The following is a 26,068-nucleotide window of genomic DNA, read 5'->3' as shown; positions in this document are numbered from 1 at the left end:
TTTGTATATAAGGGAGAAAACCTGCAAATGAGGCGGTGGGACCGCTGGACGACCAGGGAAGGAAAGGGTACATCAAGGAAGACAAACAAATCGCAGACAGACTAAATTCATTCTTTGCGTCTGTCTTTACAAAGGAAGACACTACAACAATTCCAGAAGCAGTGAAAGTGTTCAGAGGAGTAACATAGGACAGCCTTACCACAGTAGACGTGGACTTGGACCAGATATACCGCCAGATCGACAAACTCAAAAGCGACAAATCCCCTGGACCGGATGAAATTCATCCGAGAGTCTTGAAAGAGCTAAAAGTGGAAATCGGAGAACTATTCCAAAAACTTGCCAATCTGTCAATCAAAACAGGGCAGATACCAGACGACTGGAAGATAACGAACATCACGCCAATATTCAAAAAAGGATCAAGAGAAGTACCGGGCAACTATAGACCTGTGAGTCTCACGTCGGTCCCTGGGAAGATGGTTGAGGCACTGATCAAGGATAGCATAACCCGGCACCTAGACACACACGACCTGATGAAAGCCAGCCAACATGGATTCAGGAAAGGGAAGTCATGCTTGACGAACCTATTTCAATTTTTTGAGACAGTGAATAGACAAATTGATAATGGAGAACCAGTGGATATTATATACTTGGATTTTCAGAAAGCTTTCGACAAGGTTCCACATGTGAGACTCCTCAGGAAACTGCAAGGCCATGGAATAGAAAGAGATATACTAAGATGGATAGGCAAATGGCTGGAGAACAGAAGGCAGAGAGTGGGCATAAATGGGAAGTTCTCGGACTGGGAAAATGTGACTAGCGGTGTGCCCCAGGGCTTGGTACTTGGGCCCATCTTATTTAATATCTTCATCAATGACCTAGAGCGGGGGTCGCAACCCGCGGCTCCAGAGCCGCATGCGGCTCTTTTTCACCTTTGCCGCGGCTCCGGTAGTGTGTCACGCGGGCCGGAGTCTTTCAGTGGCTGTGGCGCACTCCTGAAGAATGGGAGGCGCGGAGGATGACGTGTGATAGAGGTCTGCACGGGGACGCCCCCTGGCCCACGGGACTCCCACGGGGATGAAAACAGCCTACCTAAATTCTGGCGATGCAAGCATGCAGCTTAGAAGTCCGGCGTCGCAGCAGGAAATAGCCATGCTGAGCAGTGAGCTCAGCACGTACACAGATGAAAGCCTTGCTTGCTGATTGGTCCGGTGGCTCTCTTCGGCAACTCAGCAGCAGCGATCGACACAAGCTTCTGACGTCGGGGCCTACCCTCTGCGAGTCCCGCTTGTTTCAACTTCTTTTTCCACAAAGGCGAGACTCGTAGAGGGAAGGCCTCGATGTCGGCAGCTTGTCTTTATCACCGCTGCTGACGAGTTGCTGAAGAGAGCCGCGAAGCAGGGGTGTGTTGCCAGGTGCAGGTAGAAGGGAGAGGGCCAGATGCAGGACTCGTGGGTGAGGGAGGAGAAGAGAGAGAGAAAGAGAGAGGGGAGGGAAACAAAAGGAAATATTTCATACTGGGCTGGGCCGGAGTGGAGGGAGGGTGGAAAGATTCTAGCTACAGGGTGCAGTAACAAAGGAAAAGGGGGGGAAAGCTGAAAATGGAGATAGTGACACAAAGAAGAGAAAGGTAAGCAGGACCTACTGAATAAGGATAGAGATACAGAGGGGACATGAAGAGGAGGTGCTTATTGGCCCAGTAATGGTGGTGATCTGTGATTTTAGCAGTACAGTGGTATTGCGGCAGAAACGCCGAACAATTTTCACAAAGGTTGCAGGTAAAGGAAGGGGAAGTGGGCATAGCAAATTTTGGTATGGGGTCCTGTGATTTCTACTTACGTTGCTGTTTTCAACCCCCTGGTAGGCCATCCATATATAAACATGAAAAAGTATGCATTTGGAGTGCTGTCGATCTTCGGCTCCACATATGTATGTGAGCAGGTCTTCTCCAACATGAACTATATTAAAAACAAACATCGATCACGCCTCACAGATGACAGCTTGCAAGCCTGTGTGAAAATGAAGGTGACGTCTTACAGCCCTGATGTGCAGACACTGTGCACTGAGGTTCAGGAGCAAAAATCCCATTAACCAGCTAAATTAAATATTTTAATTAGCTATTAGTGTGCAAAAATATATTTTACATTGTTAAGTGAAAAAGTCCTTTTTTTCTTCAGATTGACAGCTAACTGCATGATCCTGTATATAGCATTAAGATAAGAAACAATATATGCAATGTTAGATTTGTTTTATAATGGTTTTGCGGCTCCAAGTTTTTTTTTCTTTTCGAAAACGGGTCGAAGTGGCTCTTTATGTCTTAAAGGTTGCAGACCCCTGACCTAGAGGATGGAACATCCAGTGAGATCATCAAGTTTGCAGATGACACAAAGCTATGCCGGGCCATCAAATCGCAGAAGGACAGTGAAGAACTCCAGAGTGACTTGAGCCGATTGGAGAATTGGGCAGATAAATGGCAGATGAAGTTTAATGTGGAAAAATGCAAAGTGATGCACTTAGGCAGAAAAAATAAGGAACACAAGTATAGTATGTCAGGTGCAACTCTGGGAAAATCTGAACAGGAAAAGGACCTGGGAGTATTAATCGATAGGATACTGAAGCCGTCGGTGCAATGTGCGGTGGCAGCGAAAAACGCAAATAGAATGCTAGGCATGATAAAGAAGGGAATCATGAGTAGATCGGAGAAAGTCATAATGCCGCTTTATAGAGCGATGGTCAGACCACACTTGGAATACTGCGTCCAGCATTGGTCTCCATACCTAAAGAAGGATATCATACTGCTAGAGAGGGTGCAGAGACGAGCAACAAAGCTGGTGAAAGGTATGGAGAACCTGGATTATGAGGAAAGACTTAAGAGACTGGGGTTGTTCTCCCTTGAGAAAAGGAGACTACGAGGGGATATGATCGAGACATTCAAAATACTGAAAGAATCGACAAAATAGAGCAGGAAAAAACGTTATTTACAATGTCCAATGTGGCACGGACAAGAGAACATGGGCTGAAGCTAAGGGTGGACAAGTTCAAGACAAATATCAGGAAGTTCTGCTTCACGCAATGAGTGGTGGACACCTGGAATGCTCTCCCAGAAGAGGTAATTTCGGAATCCACCATTTTAGGATTTAAGGGTAAGTTAGATGTACATCTCCTTATGAGTGGCATGAAGTGACATGGGTAGGGGTAGGCTAGATGCAATTCTCTTTACGAGAAGCTTGGAGCGATATGGGGACCAAAACTATGCCGGACTTGATGGACCTAGGGTCTGTTCCGGAGATGGCGCTTCTTATGTTCTTATGTTCTTATCAGTGGTTCATAGCAATGTTTGTGTCAACATTTGGTGGTGTCTTGCTGAGAGGCAGTCATTATTATTGTTGCATGTTTTTGTGTGCCTTCGTGAGAATGTTGAAGCTTGAATTAGAGTAACAAACAAACATTACATTTCTTGTTAAACTTGGTAAGAGTGGAAGTGAAATCGGGGACATGTTAGTCCAAGTTTATGGGGATAATGCCATGAAGAATATGGCAGTGTACAAATGGATTAAACGTTTTTCTGAGGAGAGAGAAAGCATCACTGATGAAGAGAGGTCAGGGTGGCCAGTAATAAGCAGAACTGATGAAAACATTGCAACAAATTGTGTATCAAATTGTGTAACAAATTGTGTATCAAAATCATCCATTGACTGTGAGAAGCATAGCAGACCAAGTAAACATCGATAGAAAAACAGTTAGGAAAATCTTAACTTAAAATCTTGGCATGATAAAGGTGTGAAAATGGTCCCAAAGGAGCTCACTGATGAACAAAAGCAAAGGAAAGTCAAAGTTTGCCAAGATCTTTTGGAGAGACAAGATGTTTTGGGCCATGTTATCACTAATGATGAAACATGGGTGCACTAATTTGACCCTGAAACAAAGCGTCAAAGTGCACAGTGGAAGTCAACTAATACTCCATGACCAAAAAAGTGCTGTCAGTCAAATCAAGAGTCAAAACCATGTAGCTAACCTTTATCGATATCAGGGGGATTATTCATTCTGAATTTGTATCAACTGGACTAACAGTTAACCAAGTTTATTGTTTGGAAGTGCTAAAAAGACTGTATGAAAAAGTTAGATGAATACAACCTGAACTTTTCGCCAACAACGACAATGCACCAGCTCACATGGAACTGTCTGTGAGGGAGTTTTTAGCCAGAAAACAAATAACTGAATTGGAACACCCTCCCTACTCATCTGGAACATCCTATCTACTCATCTGACCTGGCCCCAATTACATTTTCTTTACCCAAAGATAAAGGAAGTATTGAAAGGAAGACATTTTGATGACAAACAGGACATCAAGGGTAATACGATGACAGCTCTGATGGTCATTCCAGAAAAAGAGTTCCAAAATTGCTTTGAAGGGTGGACTAGGCACTGGCATAACTTCCCAAGGGGAATACTTTCGAAGGTGACTATAATGATATTCAGCAATGAGGTATGTAGCACTTTTTCTAGGATGCGTTCGTTAACTTAATTGTCAGACCTCGTATTCTGTAACGGTGCAAACAAATTTTTGAACTCTCCATACTCCTCTTTTCAGATCCATTACATTAGTGACTTCTATTCTGCCAATACCTTGCAGTGCTGGGCAGATTACAAAAGAGGATAACCGGACATTTTCAGGAAAATTACAATGTAGGGTGCTGTTTACATGGTTGAGACTTTGCTGGGAGATTTATAAGAGTGGGGATAGTCATGGAGATGTGTTAGGATTTCTTGATGAATTTTTTGAATAACAGGGTTTTGATTTCTTTTCGAAATGATTTGTAGTTGGTCGTTGGTGTCAGCATGATGGAGAGGTGGTGATCAAGTTTTGCTGCTTGCATTGCTAGTAGGTTGTCATACATCTTCTTGCACTATGTACATTTGATTGGGGGTGGGTAAATGGGGTCTGAGTTCTCCTTGGTCTGGTTGATTTGTTCTGGTTTAGGTGATTGATTAGGTAGATGGGCGCAATGCCGTTCATTACTTTGAATAATAGACAGTAGAATTTGTATAGTATTTGCGCTTGTGTAGGTAGCCAGTGTGAGTCTAGGTATGCGGTGGTGATGTGATCATATTTGCTTAGTGAGTAGATCAGTCTGAGGGCTGTGTTTCATACTGTCTGTAATTGTTTTATCATGTTTGTGGGGCATGGCAGGTAGAGGATGTTGCAGTAGTCCAAAAGTCCCAGGACTAGGGATTGGACTATAAGCCTGTATTGCTCTCTGTCAAAGAATTTTCTTATTTTTCGCAGGTTGCGCATGACAATAAAGGCTTTTTGGATGGTCTTGTTGATTTGAACTTGCATGGTGCAGCATCTGTCTATCATCACTCCAAGGAGTTTTAGGGCGGGCTGTATTGGGTATTTAGTAGCATTTATTTCTAATGGATGGGTTTTTATCCTTTTCTAGAAATAGAAATCTTGTTTTATCTGAGTTCAGCTTTAGTTTGTGATCTATCATCCATTTTTCCATTATTTCTAGTTTTTTTTTCAGTTTTTCTATTGAGGTGGGGGCTGGTGGGTCAAAGGGGAGGAGAATGGTGATGTCATCTGCGTAAATGAATGATGTTACATCTAGATTATCTAGACTGGACCCAAGAAAGGCTATAAAGAGGTTGAAGAGTGTTGGAGATAGTGGAGACCCTTGGGGAATGCCACAGGGATTAGACCAGGAGTCTGATTTAAGATTGTTTGTCTTGACTCTTTATGTTCTTGATTTAAGGAATCCTTGTAGTAGTATGGTGTGGTCTACCAGGTCAAATGCTGTGGAGAGATCAAGTTGAATTATCAACATCCTTCTGCCTTTGCTTAGGTGCTGCCGGGCTGTGTCTAGGAGGGATCCTAGTAGTGTCTGCATGCTGTGGTTGGTTCTGAACCCAGATTATGAGGGGTGAAGTAGGTTGTGATTTTCCAGGTAGTTTGTGAGGTATTGTACAACTAGGCCCTCTATTAGTTTAATGTATGTATATTGGTATTGAGGTAGTTGGAGGGGAGATCTATATAGCCTTTTTGGGCTTTCATAATTGGGGTAATTATGAGCTCACCAAGGTCCTATGGGAATTGACCTTCTGTGAGCATAGTTTTTACCCATTGCATGAGGTGAGATCTAAATTTGGGGGAGGCTGTTTTTATCAGATATGTGGGGCAGTTGTTCAGGTCACATGCTGCTTGACAGTATTTTTTATAGAGTCGGTTCAGGTCAGGCCAGGCCACTGTACTGATGGGAAGTTGGTCCAGGTCCTGTCTGTTGCAATGGCTTCTCCTGTTGCAGGGTATATTATTATCTCATCAAGTAGGCTTGGGGTGTTGTTGAAGTTGGTCCTAATGGTAGTGATCTTGTTTTTGAAGTATTCTGCTACTTGGGTGGCTGATGGTGGGTGGTTTCCTTATGCGGCTAGGTATGGTTTGGTATCCATGAGGCTTTTTATTAGTTTGAATAGTTTTTTTGTATCTTGGACTTCCAAGCCTACTTGTTTGGAGTAGTATGCTTTTCGTTTCTCCTTGAGTTTGATCTTGTATTCATGGCAGGATTAATTCTCCAAGGGCCCCTAGGCACACAAGTACACTGGGCCCCCTGGCCCTGCCCAAGCCCCGCCCCTCCCCCTGCCCCTCCCCCTGTTTAATTTGTTTTTATGTTTTTTATTAAATGATTATATATATATATATATATATATATATATATATATATATACTCATTTTTATTTTACATCACCTAGAAATCACGATAGGCAATCAAAATTTTAATAAACTTGAAACTTTACTTCTTTATTTCCATTTCCATTTGTATTTCTTTTTTACTTTTATTTTAAAATTCAAAACAAACACAAAGATTACCATATCAGTGCATAGTTTTTCTTCTATACAACCCCCAAACATCTCTGAACAAATCCCCTCTTCCTTCTCTTCCCAACTACTTGCCCAGGACTTTAACTCTGAACCCTTTCCATACGTATATAAAAGTGTACTACAACCTTGATTTATCATCAGGTAGGATTTCTACTTGATTTCACACATCCCACTAAACAGAGGAAAGTTAAATATACAATATTATACAATGATAAACCAATACAATAACATTTTAAACTCCCACACCCATTTGCATACCAGTATGTTAATTAGTTCACTTTAGTAAACGCTGGGATTTGTAAGATCTTGCTAACCGTGCTTTTTGGGACTTGTATTTGCTATCATCTTATTTAAAAACATAAGTTTTGATTTTGTAACCATTTAAAATCAAGGAGTGTTTTTGTGGGCACCCTGTAGTTTCCAGGAGTTTCTGGGGATGGACTATTAACAAAAGTAATGATGTGTGGAATGTTTTTTCTGACCTAGAATTACTTTATAGTAACTTTCTTCTTTCTTTTCTCCTGGCAAACTCATCAATGATGTTGTCAAAATCCAAGGAGACTGTAAATTTGTTCTCAATTGCTAGTAAAGCAAATGTATTTAGTTTTTCGTCCTTCACTGTTGAGCGAAGATAATTCTTCACATGTTTGAACAAAGAAAATGACCTCTTTCCTGAACAGTTAGAGAGTGGTATAGCTAGGTTCATTCGAAGGCATGTATCTACATTAGGAAATGTGGTCCTCAGGCCTAGCTCTCTAAGCTTCTTGTACATGGTCACTGCTAATGTATCTTCATTTTGAAACATTGAGCTGAACTGGCAAAACTCATCTGTAAAGTCTTCCTCCAAGTCCTGTATGTAGTGTAAATTTAAATTATCTGAAGCTGTGTGAACTTCACAAATATTCAAAGACTTAAACTGTGTCAGAAATCCAAATTTCCTTTCTAGTTCTTTGTAAGCTTTGTTTCGTCATACGAGTTCCTGCACTAGACAGTCGCAGATGACATAATGTGTTTCAATAATGAATGTTTCTCATCCTGAGAACTTTCATTTTGATTTGCAGACTCGTCAAACATCCTTTTCCTGATTCTACTCCTTTGGCTCTCTGCCCTGTAAATTTTAGTTATTGTTAGTTTTTTTGCCTCTATTTCATAGGTTTCAAAGTTATTTTTCACCTGTTCAACAAAGTTAATTAGTGAGTCTTACAAAACAGAAATTTGGCACAGATCAAAATCTACCTGTTGCAAAGCTTTGCTTGTAGAGTTGATTCTTTCCAATTGCAGTTTCCAGTCTGTCCATTATGGCTCCTAACTCAGCTTCTTTGGGATGCCCATTATCAATAGTTATTTTGGCCACTGCACAGTGGCGTACCTAGGGGGGGGGGCGGGGGGGGGCGGGCCGCCCCGGGTGCCAGCCCTAAGGGGGTGTTCCCGGCCTTGCCGTTCAGTCCCCCGCCACCCCCGAAGGACCGCTCGCCCCACTGACCTTCCTGCACCACCTGTGAAGCAGCCCGCAGCAGGATCGCGAAGTCAGCGTCAGCATCCCTGCGCTGCTTCCTGCGCCGCGATCCCGCCCCTCCTCTGACGTCAGAGGAGGGGCGGGACCGTGGCGCAGGAAGCAGCGCAGGGATCGCTGACGCTGACTTCGCGATCCTGCTGCGGCTGATTCATAGGTGGGGCGGGGAGGCCAGGGGGGCGAGCGGTCCTTCGGGGTGGGTCGGGGCATCAGGCCTTCAGGGTGGGGCGGGCAGGCAGGCAAGCAATGCCTCTGACGTCGGAGAGGAAGTTGGTGCAGTACTAGAGGAGCGTACGGGAGGAGGAAATCTGGTTTTCTGATCTTCCCGTCTGCTGCACATAGAGGAACAGAGAAAGTCAGCTATGCAAGGTCTGCCCTGGAGAAGCCATCTTAGTGCCTCTGTATTTCACAGATTTAAAAAAGCAAAAACCCAGAAACTAAAGAGTTTCCTTATTTATATTCTTAGAAAACCAAGGGGCCTAAAGTTCACACACAAAAATCTATGCTGTACATGTAAATTTTCAAGGGGGAGGGGGTGACAGGCAGGCAGGCAGGCCTTCAAGGGGGGACAGGCCTTCGGGGGGGGGGGTGCAGACCTTCAAGGGGTGCAGGCCTTCAAGGGGGGCAGGCAGGCCTTCAGGGGGGTGCAGGCCTTCGGGGGGGGTGTAGGCCTTTGGGGGGGTGCAGACCTTCAAGGGGGTGCAGGCCTTCAAGGGGGGGAACAGGCCTTCAAGGGGGAAAGGCAGGCAGGCCTTCAAGGGGGGGACAGGCCTACAAGGGGGGGGGACAGGCCTTCAAGGGGGGGTGCAGGCCTTCAAGGGGGAGACAGGCCTTCAAGGGGGGGAAGGCAGGCAGGCAGGCCTTAAAGGGGGGACAGGCCTACAAGGGGGTGGGACAGGCCTTCAAGGGGGGGACAGGCCTTCGGGGGGGTGCAGACCTTCAAGGGAGTGCAGGCCTTCGGGGGGGGGTGCAGTCCTTCAAGGGGGTGCAGGCCTTCAAGGGGGGAAAGGCAGGCAGGCAGGCCTTCAAGGGGGGGACAGGCCTACAAGGGGGGGAGAAGCTACAAGGGGGTGGTACAAGCCTTCAAGTGGGAGACAGGCCTTCGGGGGGGGGGTGCAGACCTTCAAGGGAGTGCAGGCCTTCGAGGGGGGTGGTGCAGGCCTTCAAGGGGGTGCAGGCCTTCAAGGGGGGAAAGGCAGGCAGGCAGGCCTTCAAGGGGGGACAGGCCTACAAGGGGGGGGGAGAAGCTACAAGGGGGTGGGACAGGCCTTCAAGTGGGGGACAGGCCTTCGGGGGGGGGCAGGCCTTCGGGGGGGTGCAGACCTTCAAGGGGGGGGACAGGCAGGCAGGCCTTCAAGGGGGGACAGGCCTACAAGGGGAAGGGACAGGCCTTCAAGGGGGGTGCAGGCCTTCAAGGTGGGACAGGCAGACCTTTAAGGGGGGACAGGCCTTTGGGGGGGACCATGATTTAGAAGTACACGGAGGGAAGGGGGTGTTCAAAGAGACATGCATATGCCAAACTTTGGGGGGGGGTGAAGAAATAATGGGTCTGAAAATAGAGGAGAGGGAGAGAGATGATGGACCATGGGATTTAGGGAGGGAAGGAACAGAAAGGGAGAGAAATTGGACACAAGGGATGGTGTGGAGGAGGGATAGAGATACTGGATAGGAGGGTAATTAGGAAAAGAAAGGGAGAGATGGTGGACTCTGGGATGGTGGGGAAGGAGGGAGAGATGCCGGATGAAAGGGTATTTAAGAAAAGGTGGATCTGTGGAGGGAGATGAAAAAAAGGAAAGATACCAGACTTCCTGGAAAGGGAAGGGAAATGGAAAGCGAGGACAGAGTTGGCAGATGGATGGTTAGCATGCAGAAAGAAGGAGACCCTGGCAAGCAAGTTATCAGAAGAAAACCAGAGCCTTGGACCAACAAGATTTGAAATATAACCAGACAACAAAAGATAGAAAAATTAATTTTATTTTCTGTTTTGTGATTATAACATGTCAGATTTGAAATGTGTATCCTGCCAGAGCTGGTGTTGGACTGCAAACGTGAGCTAGGATTTAACAGAAAGAGGAAAAGTCCTTTTTGTTTCTTTATTTTATTTACACCACAGCGCCAGTGTGGTTAGGAGAAGCCAAAGGGGGTGAAAAAGCTATAAAACCCACCAGGAGTTTTGAAAAAAATCACCCAACTGGGCAGGAAAATCGAATTGAAAAACCAATTCAATAGGGCTGAATCGAATCAAAAATTTTTTTTCCTGTATCTGGCAGCATTAGTTTGCGCTACTGTCTTAGACTTTAGGACCTGGGATTGGGGAGAGATGGCATCCTCAGTACTTTATAATGCAAGTGAAACGAGGATTTGGTCAGACTTTTGAAGGGTCTGCAGAAAAAAAATATTGTATAGGCCGGGGACATGAGACAGCAGGAAATGGGAACTTTTCTTCCTTCTATTTTTGTGAATGGAAAGGCTGAGGATGTCAGAGAGGTCAGTTAAAATATGTGCTTTATAAGAAAATATAATAATGTGTTTTATAAAGTTTATAGCATAGCTGGCCTACCCAGTGAGGTGTTCCTAGTGGTGATGGTGGCAGCGTGTCAATGTGTTGAGAGGAAGAGGTGGTCTGGGAAATTCTGCTGAGCAAACTCCGGGCCCATTTCCACCCCCCAGTTAGTCCACTCCACTCAACTGATTCACACACTGAGTGGGTCTTTGGGTGTTGTTTTGGGATCTCTTCCAGTGGTTTATCTCCTTCTGGTCCAAGGAAGGAAACTTTGTTATCCTTAGCATTGACCTACAGAATATGTTTGTAACAGCGCTGCTTGTGTGGCATTAGGCTATGTAGTGATTGAAAGAAAAAAACAGACCTTTGCACATTTTTGCACTATATGGTGGGTGTATGAGGAGATTCACATTTCCTGCACAGCTAAGTCCATGTGAAGTTACCTTGTGCTGTATTTGACATCTAGCAAGGTCTCTGTTTGAAAGGAAAGATCTAAACTTAAAAATGAAGTGGCCAGAAGTTATGGTAAAAGCAGATAGTGTAGCTGGTTTTAAGAAAGATTTGGACAAATTCCTGGAGGAAAAGTCCATAATCTGTTATTAAGACATGGGGGAAGTGTCTGCTTGCCCTGGATCGGTAGCATGGAATGTTGCTACTCTTTGGGTTTTGACCAGGTATTAGTGTCCTGGATTGGCTACCATGAGAATGGGCTACTGGGCATGATGGACCATTGGTCTGACCCAGTTAGGCTATTCTTATGTTATGTTCTCATCTGTAGGGGCCTTTGTTTTCACTTCTTATTTTAATGTATTTTTTTTCTGGGAACTTATCAGTGTTTTTTATAATGGGAACAAAAATGGAAGAGAATTAATGTGTGTGGAATGGGGGGGGGTAACTAATTTCTTCAGCTAAATAATTCAATCCACTTCAAACAGACATAGGAGAACTTGTGCACCATTCACACACCCTCCAACCAAAAACGTCAAAAGAAAAAAACTGTTCGACAACCTCCTAGCCATTCGAGCTGCAACACTCGACCCCCAACTCTACAACCAATTGATATCAACCACAGACTGCAAAACCTTCAAAAAGAAATAAAAACCCTTCTATTCAAAAAACACATAAAACCGAACTAACACAATCAGAACTGTCCCAAGCATCACCTGCAACTACTCCATATGTACTTCTAATGTCATGACAATTTAGACATAATTTATGTTATGTTATGTTTGGAATAATGGTTACATATATGAGGTTCAATAAAAGAAAATTTTCACTGCCTGTTTCTATTCTGACCATTTATTCCATTTCATGGTTATTGCAAAAAAAAAAAAAAAAATTTTTTACATGGGGGGGGGGGGGGTGTCAAAAAATGATGGGCCCCGGGTGCCACATACCCTAGGTACGCCACTGCCACTGCATCCCGAATGGCTTTGTAGCCATATCTTAAAGCCCTTGTCGCATCAGCTCTAGCTGACCATCTAGTTAAAGACAGGCTTTTAACCGTCAGACTTTGGTTGCTGTTTGGAGGTGGGATGTGAGAATCTCCCAGCGCTGAGTTGAAGCAGAGAAGAAATTGTAGAGATTCTGCATAAAGCTGAAGAATGAAACGGCTTCCAGACAACATTCTGCAGCACATGAGCCAACTAAATTTAGAGAATGTGCAGAGCATGGAACAAAGTGAGCCAGAGGATTTGCATCTTTAATCCATGCCTGAAGTCCAGAATATTTACCAGCCATATTGCTGGCATTATCATAGTTCTGACCTCGACAGTCTACCAAATCAGTGTCCAGTTCTTTCAGCACTGGCATGACAGTTTTTGCTAAATGTTGAGAAGTATGACTATGAATGGATATGAATTTTAGAAATCGGTCAACAGGCTCACCACTCTGCTGCTGGACATAGCGAATTATCAAAGTGAGCTGATCGGTATGAGCAATATCAGGGGTGGAATCCACTATTATAGAAAAGTACTTGCTACTTTTTATTTCACTGATTATGGCATTCAGAACTTTTTCAGACATTAAGGAATAGATTCTGTAAGGTGCGCCTAACTTTAGGTGTGGTTTAGACGTGGTTTAGACGTGGTTTAGGTGTGGTTTAGAGGTGTAGTGCAAGTGTCAATCAGCGGTAGATAGAGAGGCTTCATCTAGACGTCTGTAGTGCGCACAGCGCGTGTTAGACACGGCTTCCTAAAACATCATATAATCGCCCCTGTATGGACGTGCCTAGATGCCGGATAGACGTCCCTATGATGTTATATATAAAAAGGTGGTTTTTCCTAATTTATTATCATTATTTCAGGATTGTAAGCTTTCACATAATTAACCCAAAGAATAGGATCATTAAAAGGATAATAAAAACACAGTATACCATGTTTAAAAGGATATTTATAATATATTAGTTTCAGTGGGAATTGATCTGGGAACATCAGTGTGCATATTCAAAAAATATGACATGCTAACCTTCCCTCTAATACGCTGTGCTAGACAATGAACCATACAATAATAGCAATTCTGATTTGATTATACTACTTCTTATAGGTAGTGAATGGCAGTTAATTCTGCTAGGAGACAGAACACTGTCCTGTTATCTTTTTTCGTCATGATTTCAGAATTTATACTTCAACAGTATAAAAACCAAAAATGTCATAAACTATGCCATGTTGAAAAGGATAAGTATAAGATTTGTTTTTAAGTGAGAAGAACTGAGTGGGAGTTGAACTCAAATTATCAGCATTGAAAGGGGGAAGCTTTAATCTTATGCTATACAAAAAGTTGTAGAGCAATGGTATCATTAACTCCTATAAGCAGTGGAAAGCATAGGACTTTGAGCACCATATAGGCTTCTGATAGACATAGTTTCAGCTCCAGAAAGACTTTGGCATGCTAGGAATCATAAACCGTCCAATCAGCTTTCTCTGGGCTTCCCAGAGACGTACTTTGAGAGAGGTTTCTAGAAGTCATTCCTTGCTCTAAATAACACTCTCCTTGTCTTGAAACATTACTACAATCTATTCTTCAAACCAAAGGGAAATCCCATAACTTCAATTGGCCAAGCTTAAAAACAGAATAAAACACAGAATAGACCTGAATGTGGCTTCTAGTTCATAGTAAATGGAAGTAGGCAGCAGCACAATGCTGATCTCATTGTTACATCATCAAGGTGCACCTGGAAGGTAGAAAGCCACAAGTAAAAGACAGGCCAGGAGTTGAACTCACAACTTGCAGAAAATCGGCAAAGCACTTTTACTCGTTGAGCTATAACACCTTTCATTCCAGTTACTTTGGCTCCCCTGTCATATCATACCTTAGTGTGATCTGCTAAGGTATCATCTGCTTAGCTATCATCTCACAGTTAGCTGAGACAAAAGACTGGTAGCCCAACAGTTTAAAGCACTGCTTTCACTGACCCAAAACCCATGTTCTCAAGTATGGTTCAATACATGTGACCTGGAGTCCAGTAAGGGTGTTTTTATCAAATGCACGCTCAACTTTTGTAATGTTTGAGATGAAAATTAGATGTGATTGGTCTGTAGCTTCTAATTTTTATTAAAATGAGTATTGTGTCAACTGAAGGACTTGAGGGAACCCAGACTATGCTCATACACTAACCTTCATTCTAACCACTGTGCTACTGAATGAGGTACATAGCTATTCTTCGATTATACTGTTCCGTTTAGGCGTCGTACGCGGAATATCGGCATTCTTGGCGCTGTAATATCGGTGTCATAACGAACCTAGTAGCATGCCGAAGCGTTGCTGTCCCTCATCACGCCGTTTTAGCGTTGTGACATCATAGATTTGCCTTTTTTTTTATAACACATTTTATTAGGAGAAAATGGCAGCCAGGAGAAATCCTTATTTTTGCACAGAGGACTCCAGGCTCCTGGCCAGTTTGTTCCACCCTAAGGAACATCATTATTCATATTCAGGTGATCACTAAGAATAATATTAAATTATTTTCTATATAGTTTTTTTTACATATACCCCCCCCCCAAAGGTGGCAGAGTGGGATTTGAACTTACAACTGCATGTTGTAGCCTATTCAGCCTGTGAAACCTGCATGTGTAGCCACACATATAGCCTACTACTGCACCTACAATCCGCATGTATAGCCTGATATCACATATATAACCTATCACCGCAGGTATAGCCTTCCACCGCATGTAAATCCCTCCACTACCCGATACAACTTACTTCCCTCTACACCTCACACAACATGGCAATTTTTAACAAACACCAACTACTCTTAGGAATATTGTATCTAATCTGCTCTAGATGCTGGGGCAACGAAGACAAATCCCCTCAACCCATTCACACTTACCCCTCTTGGCACAGACCAGCTAACTAAACAAATCAACAAACTCCCCCAACTCCAAAAAACCTTCCAGAACAAGGCCCACTTCTAATCCCAGTGATAAACACCACCCGCAAACCCCACAAACCATACAGAAACAAGACAAATAACAGAAGCCTAAAAAAACTAACATACTCTGAAACATACGCTGAACCTTCAACCCCAACCAGCTACGATAATATTAAAAGATACTATCTGAATACCCGTTCCATGAGAATCAAAGCACACATAATATACGACTGGATTTTACAAACACAACCTTCTGTTCCTGACAGAAACATGGCTGGTTTCTGACACAGATGCTATCATGAAAGAAATCCTACCACAGGGATACAAAATACTCCCACTATCAAGAAGCTAGAAAAAAGGAGGTGGCTTAGCGATTGTATTAAAAGAACCCTTTAACTACACCAAGACAGATTCCAAAACTTCAGAAAACCTAGAAATACTAACTTGCAAAATCACTAGTGCTCAATTAGAAGACTCACTGACAACAACTCTATTTTATATCCCTCCCAAAAAGTGGTCAAGCGCCAGAGAAGAATTCTTTGAATTCCTAACCATTAATACCCTAAAAGGCCCGTACAATTTACTACTAGGGGACATAAACATTCACTTAGAACAAAAGGGAAAGCCAGAAGTAACCGAAATTGCCAACTTCCTAATGTCACTCAACTTCCCTATTCCAGACACAGAGATAACCCATGAAAAAGGCCACAAACTAGAGAATGACATGGGGAAAAAATCTGTCCCCGTCCCCGGCCCACCATCCTCTGCACCGCCCCGTCACCGCCGTTCCCTTCACTGCCCCATCACCGTCACCGCCATCCCTTTCACCGCCCTGTCACCGCCACTGCCATCCCATTCACCGCCCCGTCACAGTCCCCGCAGCATCCATATAAGCCTTAGTACTCTAATATTTAGCTTATTCCGTTCTTATAAATCAAAGTTCCTGAAAGAGATGAAAGAGAAAGAGATGTTCAGCTGGCAGGGCTTTGTTTATAAATTTTTATCAACACAACTAATATACTACTTTATCCTAAAGCAAAAAATAAATAAATAAATAGAATTTTTTTTCTACCTTTGTTGTCTGGTTTCTGCTTTCCACATCTTCTCATTCAATTCCTTCCATCCACTGTGTGTCTTCTCTCTGCGTCTTCCATTTGCTGTTACTATGCCTCTTCCTTCACCCTCCCCCAATTGGTCTAGCACCCATCTTCTTCCCTCCGTTCCCCCATAGTCTGGCATCTGTCTTCTTCCCTTCCAGAATCTTCTCCCCACTCTGTCTTCCACATTTCCCTTCAGGGTCTGTTCCTCTCTGTTCTCTTTCAATGTCTGTTCTATTCCTTTCCTCCACCTCCCTTCCCTCCCTCCTTTCCCATCTGTTCCTTTCTACCACCCTTCAGCTCCTCTCAAGTGGCCTATCTATCTACCTCCCTCCCTCCCTCCCTCCCTCTTATTTTCGTGGCACGTTACAATGTAATTTGTGCAAGCCGCTGGAGCCTGCGAGTTCGGTCCCTCTCCCATCCCCACAAACCATCTCGTTTCTGTGTTCCTCTTTTCCCCATTTCTAATATCTCCCCTATGTATCTGGCATTGTTCCCCCGTGTCCATATACCATCCCCATGGCATGTCGCCTTTATGTCTCTGTCCCTATGCCCCATGCACATAATTTCCCCTCTTTCTGTTACCTTCCTCTGTCCAGATTTCCCCTATCTTCCTCTTCCATACCAGTGTGTCTCTTCTTTTCAACCCGATCTAGCTTCTTTCCCTCTTTCTTCCCCCCCCCCCCCCCCGCTTCCAGCATCTGGCTCACCTGCCTGTCTTCCCCTTTCTTTCCTGCTGTGGGTTTCTTTCTTTCCCTCTTCATCCCCTTGGCCCAGAATTTTTTTTCCTTTCACTCCCTCCTTCCTATTTTGAGCTGGGAACACACGCGATCACGCGGTCCAGCAGCCCCCACCCTCCCTCCACTGGCTTTCTTTTTCCCCGAGCTGCACGCATTCAAAAAGACGCGCACGCGCGGCTGCGCGAGTCGATCAAACTTCTCCTCTCCTGCAACTTCCTGTTTCCGGTTGCGTCAGAGGAGAAGATTGATCGACTCGTGCAGCCGCGCGTGCATGGCTTTTTGAACGTGTGCGGCTCGGGAAAAAGGAAGCAGGCAAACTTGTATTCTAAGGTGAGGTGGAGGGAGGGAACTGGCTAAATGCTACGAGCGGGCGCTGCGGGGACCGCGCAATCCTTGATGCCTCACTGCGGAGACAAGACCATTCACCGCTCCACGGGGCGGTGAATGGCCTTGTCCCCGTCCCCGCAGCGACTGCCATTTTTCTTTCCCCATTCCGGCGGGTTACCCGCGGCTAAACGCGGCTAGCCGCGGGTAACCGCCACCGTGTCATTCTCTACCACAAACTTGACATACCTTCTCCCAAAAAGAAATCCTAGACCCCAAAATACAATATTATACAGGGTCCTGGGAAAAATGCATCTGGTCAGACCACTGTATTAACAATTTCCACTTACACTGGCAAAAACAGAATTCCCAGCCGAAACACAAAAGCAAAAACTCAAACAATAACCAGCCGAGGTATTATAAACCCAACTGAATTCTGGGCCCACTGCGAACTTCGCCCTACAACCAATGAAACACAAGAATTCCCTACAAGATGGAAAAAGTTCAGTAAAGAACTCTTAGACCAAATAGCTCCTTACCAAACATACAAAAAGAAAGATAGATCACCAAATGAATGGTTTGACTCAGAATTATTAACCAATAAACAGGAACTAAGAAAACTGGAGAGAATCTGGAAAAAAATGAACAAACAGATAAGACAACCTGGAAACAAAAAATGAAAACATACAAAAATATGATCAGAGAAAAACGCACAAAACACTATGCACAAAAAATAGGTACAGAAAAAATAAACAGCAAAAAATTTGTTCAAACTTGTAAAAACACTAACAGACACAACAAGAATCCTGAAAAAGGACAAGAGCACCCCATATGCCCAAGCACTAGCTAACTTTTTTAAAAACAAAATCACAGCCCTAAGAGCAACTCTACCTACACCCACAAACGATATCCTCCACTATCTCGAACCCCACGACCAGAATACCAGTGCAGACATGATCTGGGACCACTTTGAATTCCCAAATTGGCATCAGTTCCTAAATTTATTCAATAAATACAACAAATCAAACTGCCTATTAGACGAATGTCCCCCTAAAATCATGACAATTGCCCCACCAGAATTCAAAATGGAACTATTCACTTGGCTAACAACAGCCCTTAGAAACGGAGCACTAAACAAAGACATGGGTCACATACTGATTACACCTATCCCCAAAGATTAGAAAACCTCTACAGCACTGACATCCAACTACAGACCCATAGCAAGCATTCCCCTCTTCTACAGGAAGGATTGGTCAATCTCCAACTAGTAAACTACCTAGACAAATTTAACATCCTCAGCGAACATCAATCAGGTTTCAGGAAAGGATATAACACAGAAACGGTCATAGCCTCCATACTAAACCACCTCTATGATCTCATCAGCAAAGGCAAAAGCATACTGATTCTGCAACTAGACCTTAGCAGTACGTTTGACCTAGTAGACCACAAAATCATGCTACTGTGCCTTGATGCAATGGGAATCTCGGAAAAGGTAAAGAAATAGTTCCAGGAATTCCTAACAAACAGATCCTACCAAGTAGCCAGCAAAGGAAATCACTCCAACCCATGGAAAAACCCATCAGTGTACCCCAAAGCTCCCCTCTATCACCTACATTATTCAACATCTACATAGCATCCTTAGGTCACCGACTACAAAAATTAAACTTAAAACACTACATATACGCAGACGATATATCCATCCTAATCCCCTTAAATGACATCTCAACTGAAATTATAGACAACCTCTCACACACAATGATAGAAATCGAAAAATGGACCACCAACTTCAAACTGAAACTAAACACAGAGAAAACAAAAGTCTTCTTGGCAAGCCCCAATGACAAAATAACGAGAACATCATTAAAAATAAATGACCACGATTATCCGATTTCCAAAACCATAATAATTCTGGGTATCATACTAGACACGCACTTGACCATGGCTAACCACACAAATTTAACAGTGAAGAAATGCTTTTATACACTATGGAACCTAAGGACTATTAAAAAATACTTTGACACAATATCCTTCAGGTTACTGGTGCAATCGCTGATCCTATCCACCCTGGACTACTGCAACATCATCTACCTGGGTAGCCCACAAAAAACAATAAAGAAACTGAGATTAGTGCAAAACACTGCAGTTTGCTTAATCTTCGGACTGAGAAAAAAAGACCACATTAGCTCATACTACAAAAAACTGCACTGGCTACTGTCACAAACCCGGCACCAGAGTTAGGTTTGTGCCAGAGAAGGGACAAAAACCCCTGACCAGTACAGCAGCCCTCCTACAAACAGTGCCCAGAGCTCTGGCATTGGCAAGGGTGCCCTAGAACAAGAGGTATGGGAGGAGGGGAAACCAGAAGAGAGCATAAGGTTCTCTAAACCTAGAATTGCTCCTGTTAGAACTCCCCATAGGAGACAAGATCCTATACAGCCCAGCCCCCATCTGCTTAGGCTAATAGAAAAACAGCAGAAAGCTCAGAACCAGGCTGCCCAACCCCCATACAGAGTAGGGCGTGGCTCTCTGAAGGCTGGGCAAATAGAGCAGAGCAAGCTGAGTAAAGTGAGTCTGGATCCAGCTCTGGAAGGAGACTCATGGCCAGGTGCTTCCAGGTTCCAAACCGAGAATGAGATTGAAATGAGAGACCTGGATGAGCCGTCTCTGCCAAGTCTGCTTGATGGTCTACAGACTGAAGAACCTATGGACCTTACCTGGGAACCTGAGGAAATTCCCATGGAGGAAAGCTAAGTTTCTCTTTGTGTTTTTTGGCACTGCATTTTGTTTGGGACTTATGCTAACTGCTTGTGAGTGGGAAGCATTGTTAAAGGCTCCACTCCTGAAGAACTCTCTTCAATTAGGGAAGGACTGTGAACTGTGTTTTTGAATGTGGGGATTTTGTTTTTCCCTCCTGTGAAAAGAAGATTTTGCTACTGATTGAGGTTAATGGGAGTTGTGGGGATTGAATCCACAAAAGATCCTGGGTTGGGATTGTGGGGCCAATTTTCTGGCAAGTTTTTGTGAAGTGGATTCAGCAACTCCCCACCCCCGCCAGCTTACCTGAACTGGCAGGGAAAAGCCTGTACAATTCCAGGCTACCACAGTATGCTGTAAGAAGTAAATTGACTTACCTTTTCACTTATGGTTTTCCTTGGCTGAGACTAAGAGCTAATTGAGGCTAGTAGTGATATACCCTGGCGAAAGGGCTGCTCAGACCTTGGCTGTCTTATTAGCCATTTCCTTTGAGCCATATTTTGGTTTTGTTTTGAACTTGCTATTCTTTGAATGTAGACTTTGAGAACAGTAGCTACAGTGTTGGTTCCACACTACTGTCAAATAAAGCACTGCTATTTTTCATTGAACACTCAGCTAACTGGTCTTTCTTTATAGATTAGCTGATATTGAACCACCAGCAGGGCTTTTCACCTGAGAAAGGCACGTCTGGATTGTGGAGTCTTGCGCACGTCCCGGTAGCCATTCTGACCAGCCTGTACCGGGTGTGCGACACTACCAATAGAAGCGTGAATATAGTTCAAATTTGCTTGCATCTGCTTCAAACAAATCTGGGGCCTAGCCCCTTCCTACCTGCAAACACACTTCACTCTACACAACCCTACACGAACAACCAGAAACAAAAACATCTTTGCCTATCCTAAAATTACTGGCTGCAAATACAAATCCTTCCTTGACAGAACCTTCATGTTCCAAGCTAACAGACAACAATCCTGGCTGGGAAACTACATAAATAAAACCAGACAGACCTACAACGCATTCCAAAAATCAATCAAAACCACTCTGTTTGACAAATTCATCACCTAAACAGACCAACCTTTGCTCTATCAGATCGCAGGAGGATAGAGAGGAACTCCAGAGCGACTTGTGTCGGTTAGAAACATGGGCGGAGAAATGGTAGATGAAGTTCAATGTGGAGAAATGCAAGGTAATGCATTTAGGCAATAAGAATAAGGAATACGAGTATACAATGTCAGGTGCAACTCTGGGGAAGAGTGAACAAGAAAAGGACCTGGGTGTACTGATAGATAGGACCCTGAAGCCGTCGGCACAATGCGCGGCAGCGGCAAAGAAGGCAAATAGAATGTTGGGCATGCTGTAAAGAAAGGAATCTCGAGTAGATCGGAGAAAGTTATAATGCCGCTTTATAGGGCAATGGTCAGACCACACTTGGAATACTGCGTCCAACATTGGTCTCCCTACCTAAAGAAGGATATAAAACTGCTGGAGAGGGTGCAGAGACGAGCAACAAAACTGGTGAAGGGTATGGAGAAACTGGAATACGAGGATAGACTTGTAACACTAGGATTGTTCTCCCTTGAGAAAAGGAGACTGCGTGGGGATATGATCGAGACCTTCAAAATACTGAAAGGAATCGACAAAATAGAGCAGAGAAGATTATTTACATTGTTCAATTTGACACGGACTAGAGGACATGTAATGAAGCTAAGGGGGGACAGGTTCAGGACTAATGTCAGGAAGTTCTGCTTCACTCAGAGAGTGGTTGACACCTGGAATGCCCTCCCAGAGGAGATTATTGCGGAATCGACCGTCCTAGGCTTCAAGAGCAAACTAGATGCATATCTCCTTAAGAAAGGCATATAAAGATATGGTGGACTATAAATTACGCCAGGTGTACACCTGGCAGGGCCTCCGCGTGTGCGGATCGCCGAACTTGATGGACCGAAGGTCTGATCCGGAGATGGCTGTTCTTATGTTCTATGCATTTTCCCCCTACAAACCTGAAGCAATCTCTCAGGCAATTCCAACCCCTCTCACTTCCCCTACCCTTACAACCCCTCTTACATTCCCTCTCCTTCAATCCTTTTCTTCTGTAACATTCCCCTCACGCATTTGTAATTCGCTGAATGTCCAGCCTTCTTTTGATGTGAGCCGCCTAGAAGTCGTCTGACTGTGGCAGTATAGAAAATAAAGTTATTATTATTATTGTTATTATTACAACCTCTAATCCTTCATCATGTTCATTCACAATTTGTTGCTTTTAATCTTTGTGGCCACATGCAAGTGATACCAAACAGCTCATTTATAATAGAAACCTGTTGAAATCCACTTTGCAATTAAAAAAAAACCAAAAAAACCCAAAACAAAAGATGTAAAATATTAAAGTGCCTGCCTGATTACACATATGTACCTATAATTTCTCTTTGGCATATGTACACAGCAATCTGTTTTAAATATATATTTTAAAGATTTTATTTAAAAAAAGGTTTATACTGGTTTATATGTTTCCTGTGTGGTTTTCTCAGATGTATAATCTAAGAATGCAGCAGGCGAGTGTAATGTTATGCAACTGTAGCTAGATGAGGTGAGATGAGGTGCAAGCTATGATATGCAAAGTAAACCACTCATGGTTCTAAAGCAGAAGGCTATGTGAGGAAGAGGAAAAAGTCACTGTGGTAGAAGAAAGGACTGCTGCTAGGATAAGTTAAGCTCTAGAACAAGAGGATGAGTAAATGAGACATCTGGTTTTTTCTTCCTTCCATTGAAGGCAAGGGAAATGAAACCCAGATTTCTGACTGTTTGGTAAACCAGGTGTGTAAAAAGGAAAATATTTCCCTACAAACCACAAGATGGAACAATACAACCTTGTCCATCCTCTCTAGTAATGGCATCTTCTTAATTATGCTATTTGCAGGCTCTGAGGTAGTGTCATTGGACTGGTGAGCAAATGGGAGACATGACAATACCTAGTTTCTCCCCCCCAATAGCACATCTACTCTGTTTGTTACCCCACTTCTCTCCTTTGCAGCCTGGCCCTCATTAAACACTAGTTAAGACAAAGGTCAATGTGATAACATTGATGAATTTATAGTGGTACTTAAGGAAACACTAATGCCTGTACACTACTCAATGTATCAGAATGGGCCCTGGCCTTCCTTTGGTAAGTAATCACAAGATCCATAAATGGTTTAAGATTTTTATTGTAGAATATCATGTAAAAGCGGTGTGCAAGTGTAACATCATGCAACTGCAGTTCAATGAGATGGACCACAGCTACACCGTTATACAGAGCAAGCCACTCCTAGGTCCAAACCAACTGCCAGCCTACAGGAGGAAAGGGTAAAATGTCAGTGCGCTTGAATTATTAAGGTTTCCTCATGGACTCCCTGGTAGGATAAGGCAGGTTGTAGGAAAAGGAAGATGGATTCAGAGTTGTAGGATAAGAACATAAGAAACGCCTTCACCGCATCAGACCGAGGTCCATCCAGTCCAGTGATCCGCACATGCGGTGGCCCATTTAGGTACTCCTTTATGGAGCCCCGGACTTACCGTATCCCCCAATGTGATTTGCAAGAAGGTATGCATCCAACTTGCGCTTGAAACCCAGAACAGTAGTCTCCGCCACAACCTCCTCCGGGAGAGCATTCCAAGCGCCCACCACTCGTTGTATGAAACAGAACTTCCTAACATTTGTCCTGAACCTGCTGCCACTCAGTTTCAGGCTATGACCTCTTGTCCGTGTCACATCTGAAAAAGTCAGTAATGCTGCTTCCTGGTCTATTTTGTCAAATCCTTTTAATATTTTAAAAGTCTCTATCATATCCCCTCGCAGTCTTCTCTTTTCGAGGGTGAACAGTCCCAGTTTTCCAAGGCGTTCTTTGTAGCTCAAATTCTCCATACCTTTGACTAGTTTCGTGGCTCGCCTCTGCACCCTCTCCAGCAGAGTTATATCCTTCTTAAGGTATGGAGACCAGTGTTGGACACAGTATTCCAAGTGCGGTCTGACCATTGCTCTATAAAGTGGCATTATAACATCTTCCGATCTACTCGTGATCCCCTTCTTAATCATGCCCAACATCCTGTTTGCTTTCTTTGCCACCTCCGCGCATTGAGCCGATGGCTTTAGGGTTCTGTCAATCAGTACCCCCAAATCTTTTTCTTGTTCGCATTTAGCTAATGTCACCCCCAACATCCTATACTCGTGTTCTTTGTTATTCTTTCCTAGATGCATCACCTTGCATTTGTTTATATTAAAATTCATCTGCCACTTTGTTGCCCACGTTTCCAACTGGTTCAGATCCTTCTGAAGATCCTCGCAGTCTCTTTGAGAGCCAACCACCCGACATAGTTTTGTATCATCTGCAAACTTTATTATATTGCATGATGTTTCCTCTTCCAGGTCGTTTATAAAAATATTGAACAAGATAGGCCCAAGAACTGAGCCCTGGGGCACACCGCTAGTCACTTTCTCCCAGTCCGAGAATTTCCCATTTATGTTAACTCTCTGCATTCTATTCTCTGCATTGTTCTTCATTGCACTGGAAGAAAGGGAAGTAAGGAGGTCAGAGAATAAAGCCCAGAGGTTTCTGCCATTGAAAGCAAGGGAAATAAATCCCACATATCTCAAGCCATCCTCCTTGTTACAGAGCCCATATGATAACCACAGTGCACATATGAGAGCTATGAACCTACACACACTGTTTGGAATGTTGAAGGTTAGTGGAAGTGAGCACAAATGTCTTGTACCTACCTATGCACAAGTATCAGGAATAGGTCACAGGATCTGCCCGTATCACAGGAACAGCTTCACAATGAGATGCTAGCCACAGGAGGAGGTCAGCTGGGCCTGAACACCTGCAAAGAGGGGAAGCATGTTAATACATTGGAAAAGTCCCCACCTCAAACAGTCAGAATACCTACACTTACCCTATAGCTTCAGAAAAAGGCAACTGAACTATATATTTGATTTGTACTTAAAACAAAGGGGGTGCTAAATCAACATATATGCTAAACTAATACCTGCATGTTATTGTATGGATGTGTTACTTCATGTGTTGATTTAGGACTTTTGTTTTTGGCTAAAAAAAAAATAAACAAAAAAAAAAAGAGGTCCTAAATTGCTAGCTCTTACCAGGCCATCAAGAAGCACATTATGATGCCCTTGTATGGTGACGATGAAAGTCTTGGATATCCAACCTGCAACAAGAGTATGAAAGCTTTTAGCTATTTGAAATGTGGTCAATTCATCATAAGGCCTGCTAATGGATTGATATACAAAGTGAGTCAGCCAAAAAAACAAAGATTGCTATATTATATTCTCACCTATTATTCCACCTTTAATACTTGAGCTGCTACCAATAACTTCTTGCTTTGGTGGTCAGGGGCATCTGAGCTTTAACTGCTGCCTAGAGAAAGAGGCATGATCACATTCAGTCACATGAGAAAGAGAAAGAGAGAGGCTTTTTGGGATTCACATAGATATACTCACCATTATCCCAAGAAATGGGCCCTTATTAGGTTGTCCCTGACCACCTGCCCTCTTCTACATTCCTCTTGCTTAGGTAGCAGTCTCTGTCTAGATTGGATGCCCTCGTCATCATCACTGTCTTGGACCGGCTCAGGAGGGTCTGGCATCCTTCTTCTCACCGCTATGTTATTTAGCATGCAACAAACATCTTGCACACCTTGTCGGGGCTATAGAGCAGTTGCTCTGAGTGGTGACATCTAAAGCGGGACTTGAGCAAACCAAATGCACGTTCAATGATAGCCTGTGTGGTGTTCTGAGCCCGGTTATGCCGCACCTCCTCTGGCTGTTGGGGACGCATACTGGGTTCATCAACCATGGCCTCAGGGGATAGGCACAATCACCTGCAAGAAGAAACAATATTAGA

At 43.6% G+C, this 26,068-nt stretch overlaps 1 protein-coding gene across 2 annotated transcripts in view; it reads left to right on the top strand.

The window, feature by feature from the left end:
• The window catches only part of CFH (complement factor H), a 587,670-nt gene that overhangs the window by 504,506 nt on the left and 57,096 nt on the right, over window positions 1-26,068 (top strand). The window lies entirely within an intron of this gene.

This window comes from Geotrypetes seraphini, chromosome 10, assembly GCF_902459505.1.
Source record: "Geotrypetes seraphini chromosome 10, aGeoSer1.1, whole genome shotgun sequence".
NCBI lineage: Eukaryota > Metazoa > Chordata > Amphibia > Gymnophiona > Dermophiidae > Geotrypetes > Geotrypetes seraphini.
The sequence above is the reverse complement of the archived record's forward strand: the minus strand, read 5'-3'. Positions and strand labels throughout refer to the sequence as shown.